The sequence below is a fragment of the Dinoponera quadriceps genome, unplaced genomic scaffold (genome assembly GCF_001313825.1).
Source record: "Dinoponera quadriceps isolate SergipeBrazil2010 unplaced genomic scaffold, ASM131382v1 scaffold676, whole genome shotgun sequence".
Lineage (NCBI taxonomy): Eukaryota > Metazoa > Arthropoda > Insecta > Hymenoptera > Formicidae > Dinoponera > Dinoponera quadriceps.
The window spans coordinates 387,728-393,727 of NW_014554818.1; positions in this window are offsets into that span (position 1 = coordinate 387,728).

Here is a 6,000-nt window from a genome sequence, read left to right on the forward strand (position 1 = left end):
CGTTGCGCTCGTCGTTCCACATACACCGACGTGCCCGACGAACGCATACGCGTCGGAGCGCGTGAACGTGAAGGCGGCATAGATAGGGGGATACGGCAGGAAATGATTCGTGTTGTATCTCCTCGTCCGGGGCCGAACAATGCCACCGTGACTCATCCTCCGTTCGGCCGCGAGCCGACGAGCTACGAGGTGAACTCGAAAATAAATTCGCGGCTTCTCCGTCGACATCGCCAACTACGCAATAACGCGCTCGGCTGTCTGTGTAATAACGACGAGAAAGAGAGAGAGGAGAGAGAGAAGACGAACCTGCGACGCGCACGAGAAACGAGAGATTGAAATCGAGGACGGTAATTCGGAGGCTTCGATCCCGCCAAAATGGAAGCTGCGTTTAAGGGGATGCCGAAACGTCGATTATACAAAGATGACCCCCGAAATGTTATGCGTTACAAACGTTAACACGATCGCATTATTCTTTTTGTATTTCTCGTACATATACAGAACGCGCCGTTAGAATCCGGACAGAATTGAATTTGAAGTTCTTGCTGTATTAGAATTCAGCTACTAGAATAGAGGCTGCTTGGCACTAAGGTAGATCAAATACGTGGGTAAAGTGTTCACGACTTCGAGATAGCCGAATTGGTCAGATTAAACCCGGAATATAATCGAAGGGCGGCGATTATTAAAAATCTTCGCGCCGGAAGGACAATCGCCAAGCGAAATAAGGTTTTACTCCAGGTCGACGGTGTTGCCCAGAGGTTCGCGGCCTCCTCTACTTCGGCGAGGAAGACTCGAGTAAGGACTCCGGAACTGCCGTCATGCCGCGATACTTCTTCCAAAAGAGGGAAACGATCGAAGGAAGTCTGTTTGGAGATCCTGAAGTATGGTAAAGCCTTGGAAGGAGGCCGTGGCTTCAGAGAGACCGTAGATCTTCCAGCAAGACGGGCGCACCCGCTCACACGAGTCATTTGGTACAGAATTGGCTCTCCAACGTGTGTCGACGTGTTCTGGTCCAAAAACTTCTGGCCTCCCAATAATCCCGACCTGAAACCTCTCGATTACTGGGTGCGGGGCGTAGTCGAGAGGATTACCAGCAAATCCAAGCATCCATAGCATCCTTCCTTCGAATCATCAAGGCAGCGTTGCGACCATGGATCGGGCCCAGTTGAAGACGGCGTATTCGCGTTTTAGGATTAAGGCCGAGGCGGTGATCGAGACGCAGGACATCGAGTGAGAGGATTCAGAAAGAATCCTTTAAGCCGAATATTAAAACATTTCTTTGCATCTTCAATACTGGCTTTGATAAACGACTTTTCCGATAAAACGTTTTCATGTCCGGATTCTAACGGCGCGTTCTATAGAACTTGTACAGAAACAAATTGCTAGACTCAAGGAAATAATTACTCCAACATTCCTTGGCAAATTTGTCTTATACTTGGATCAAGTAAAGTTTACGTGATCCGAGTTAATTATCCAAATAAATTTCTTTAATTCAAATTTTTCTAAGGAATATTGGAGTAATTATTTATTTGAATTTAGCACTTCTTTCTGTATATGAACGATATAAATGTGGATACGATGAATGTGAACTACTCTGTTTTACTATATCTAACGGAAAATCTAACAAAATATATCGAATTTTTCCTGTGACTTTTCCGCATCTTTCTAGGCCCCTCAATTTCATTGAAAAAATATAAAAAGTGTTCTTGGAAATTTTCCTGATTGGACATACCGACACACTTGGTATGCTGCTCGGTACACGTTGATAACAAGTTCTAGCTATTTCCCGCGTCAAACATATCCTGTTTTTATTTTAACCACAATAATCACAGTCAGGAGAATCATTTTTCTAGCAAGTGTTAGTGTAGCGTCGGTGATAATCACCTCACACGCATGTTGCTACTGCTATAAAACATGTTTGACGTTGAAAATAACTATATAATTTATCGGTGCAAGCTGCGGGACTTCTGTATCAAGTAAATTTACGCCGACTGACACGGCTGGTGGTGTCACTTTGAAATTAAAAAAAAAGAAAAAAGAAAAGACGCAAACTTCACGAAAGACGAAGAGAATCATTACTCCGTTGGTAAAACTTTCAAGCGCGGCATCGCCGTAACGATCGAGTTCGGAAGCGGAAAGAGCTGAGGGGAAATTTCGAGGTCGACTGACCGGGATGAAACAGCTCGAAACGTAGTGATCCACCAGCTTCCGACCCCGAGTGGCCGCGCATGCTCTGAAAAACTGTCTCTCGCGGTGTACCGGCACGCCGAGTATTATCTTCGCGCTTCGTAACATCGTTACGGACGCTTTTCCGAATACAGCAATATTGACAGCGACATCGATCGCGCGAGGAACCCAGCGGGGTGGATTGCTACGAGCGAAATACGAGACTCTCGTTGGTGCGCGCGCGTAGAAGAGCGTAGAAGAGCGTCTCAACGGGCCAATTTCACTGTGCTCTCCAGGGCGAGGATATCGAGAAGACGGTTTACGGCGCGGTACGTGTATATAGCGATGTAACATTGGTATATAATACCGGGGTGTAATTACGGCGTCTAATAGGGATTACGGCCGAGGGGAATCGAACATCGAGAGAGGGTAGCCCGATGATGATCGATACCATTGGTATCATCGCGCGGTAATTATGGGCGCGGTGCGGCGGTGGTGGCAGAGGAGGAGGAGGAGGCGACGGCGGGGGCAGAGGAGCCAAGAGGTGCCCAGGGATCGCGGGGCCCAGGAGTAAAGAGCAAAGTAAAGGGTTCCTGCGGTCGGAGGCGCGTTGTTGCGGTTAAAGCCGTAACACGTCGCGTCCAACCTGCAGCCGCTTCTTAACTACCCGCTCTCGCCGCGAAGCGCGGATACCTGCTTGGTAGCCGCGCCGCGCATTTATAATATACGCGCCCGAGACGAACGGCGCGGCGTCGATTATTGGCCGGACACGACCGCAGAGCTCGAACCGGACAGTCCGAGCTCCCTCTCTCCCTCTCTCTCTCTTTCTCTCTCTCGTTCCTTCCCGGCCATCCGGCCTCAACTACGGCTTTGGTCAACGTGGCCACGAGCAACGATCGGCCGACGGATTCGTAGTATCGAGAATTTTCGATAAACAAAAAGCGCCGACCTGAGGACGAGAGAAGAGAACTCGATTCGAACGTTCCGCAAAAAAAGCGCTTTACGGGCGCAATTATAATATATACGCGCGAGAGAGCGGGAGCGAGTGCGCGCGGCGATGAAGCGCGCGATTACCGTCGGCCGACACGACCGCGCTGTTTCTCGTAGCCCCGTCGAGGTCAGCTGTGTGAAGCTCGCTCCTGAACAGGGGGAATTTAATTATAACCATAACGATTCGTTTGACGGTCGCTCGGTAGCATTTGGTAGTCAAAATCGCGGTAGGAATCGTGAAGGATAAAATGTGCAAGTCGGGCCTCCTTGTTGAAATTGTTCTTATACTCTTCTAGAGCGAACTAGTGATCATTAATTTCTGATTAAACCGGTAAAACGTATATATCGATGAATGTTTACTGCTTTTCAGTAGAAACGTTCCCACCCAACAGGTAGAAAGCGACGATGACGTTGAAATGACATCAACGTGGTAAGAGAATGATCGTGAGTTTTTATAGTTGTTCTCTCATCATTTTGACGTTATTGTCTACCTGTCGATCGTGAAAAAAACTTTATGTTATCGTAAAAAAACATTCTTTCATTTCGAGGTCACTGACTTATCAAATATCCCTCGTATACCCTAATCAACTTTTCACACATATTACATGAGTACTGTATCACTGTATCATTTTACATCTTATTTATAAGTGTTATTTCTGAATTTTTTATAAGCCGTATATCTCACTTATGAATAGTCGTATATCTCATTCATGTGCAAGAGTTTCCGAAAGATTTCTGTTAAATACAAGAAATAAATATTTCATTTTTCCAATTTTGTCATAACAGTAGACAATATACAGTTTTTTATTTGTATAGTTTCATTTGTATACTTCATTTGTCTTAAACGTAATAAATAATAATTGATAAATTAAGTTTTCCTTAGACGCGGCGTATATACCGGAATTACTCTAGCTACTCTACTACTAATTCGGTTGATTCAACGATTGCAATTCGGTCAACAACTATATCAACGCAACATATATTGTTGAACCAACGCGTAATTTGTTCATTGAACACAATATTTTTTCAAACGCGGCTGACCGCCGATTTTGTCGATCCAACCGCTTTTTTCTCGCTGTATGAAACATCGTAGTTAAACTATCAACCAACAGAGAACGATCATCACACCGCAAGTGTGACATTTTAGCTGAGATTTTTCTTATATATTTCCTGCCGTTTTAAATTACGTCATTTAATACGACTGGGCGTGTTAACATCCAATTTAGTAGCCAGCAATTTAACACGACTAAACGTTTTAAATGACGTAACCTGGCATAATATGACAAGGAACAAAAAGCCTCCGTAAAATGTGACGATTTTTCGATGTTTATGCGTGTAAAAATAACACACTTGGGTGTTATTTTTGCACACTTACGGTGCAAATGAAATATAATAGTTAAAATGAAATTCTTCGTTAAAGGCTTGACTTCGTCGAGGCCGGATTTGGGAATTTTCATCACGCGAGCGTATCGCGTCTCGGGACCGAAACCATCGTAATTTTGACGGTTTCGAGTCCCGCCGGCGTCGCGAAGACGACAAGCGAGTTACACTTGACCCCGTCTCTCCGACGGGAGACAAGAACCGTCCCGGGATTACGGTACTAAAATCCGTTGTCGGGCTACCGCGGAATCTGCGCGACGCGTCGCACGGGAGCTAATCTGCGCGGTATGATAAAGGCGATTCCATAAATCGTAACAAAAAACGAGATACACGGGCGGAATGCCGAGTGCGCGACGCGCGCGCGAGCTGGACGAGCGCGTAAGAAGGATTTTATGCGAGAGAGCCGAGCGCGCGCAATTATAATGCGCGAGTCGGAATAAATGGCGAACGATTACCGGGACGACCGCAGGATTCCCGGTAAACTCCCGGCGCGAGTCGACTATGGACGGTGGCTGACGTTTAATAGGAGCGTCTCTCTCCCGTGCGCTAGATGGTCACTCTGAATTATTTGACGGAGGAAAAAAGGGGGAAAAAATCGGGAAAAAGACGGCGTGTCGGTCTGTCACGTCTGCAATTATAACGCGGCGTGTCGGCACGTACGACAAGCGCGACCGCAGAGTCAGCGGTCTGCTTGTTTAAAGCTTGAGAGACCGGAGACACTCGGCAGGTGCGATTTTCGGCGCAAAAACGTCCTACGCGTCGTGAGAAATAATTTAGTCGCCCGGGAGACGCTTATGTGGCGCGCGATTGCGCGATGTGTGTACGTGTGTGCGTGTGTGGGTTTGCGCGCGTGTACTTGCGAAGCTTCTTGCGCGCCGTAGAAACCGTAGTTAAACGAACGTATCGTAATTTGCGGGCGAGACGTGAGGAGGAGAAGAAGAAAAAAAAAGAGGAACAATTGCTCAATTTTCCGCGGCTTTATAACCGACCGTCCTTGCGATTACAAGCGGCGGTCGTTTTTCCAAGCGGCCGTTTCCGCGTCCTTGCCTGACCGCGCGCGCCTTCACGCGGATTGGGAGAAAACGCGAGTGATCACGTGTGTTAATTGGCGCGGCCGATGACGCGGCGACGCTCGGCCCGATTTCCAACGGCGATCGATTGCAAAAGCAGTTTTGTCGGTTCATTAATCTCACCGGGTCCCCTCGGTAATTAAAATCGAGGAAACCGCGACACGAGTAACGCTCGCGTAAGCCGCGGCATAAAATCCGTCCTGAGCGCGATCGATCGACGGCTCCTTCGCGCGCGCCACCATAAACTTTTTGCCGCGGCGGGTGTGATTATAACGCGCGTGGAAATCGTAAAGCGCGCGATTTCGCTCCAATTTCACCGGTCACCACCGATACGACGAGATAACGGCGTGTCCATTAAGATCCCGGGTACCGATAATGAATCCCCCCCCCCCCCCCC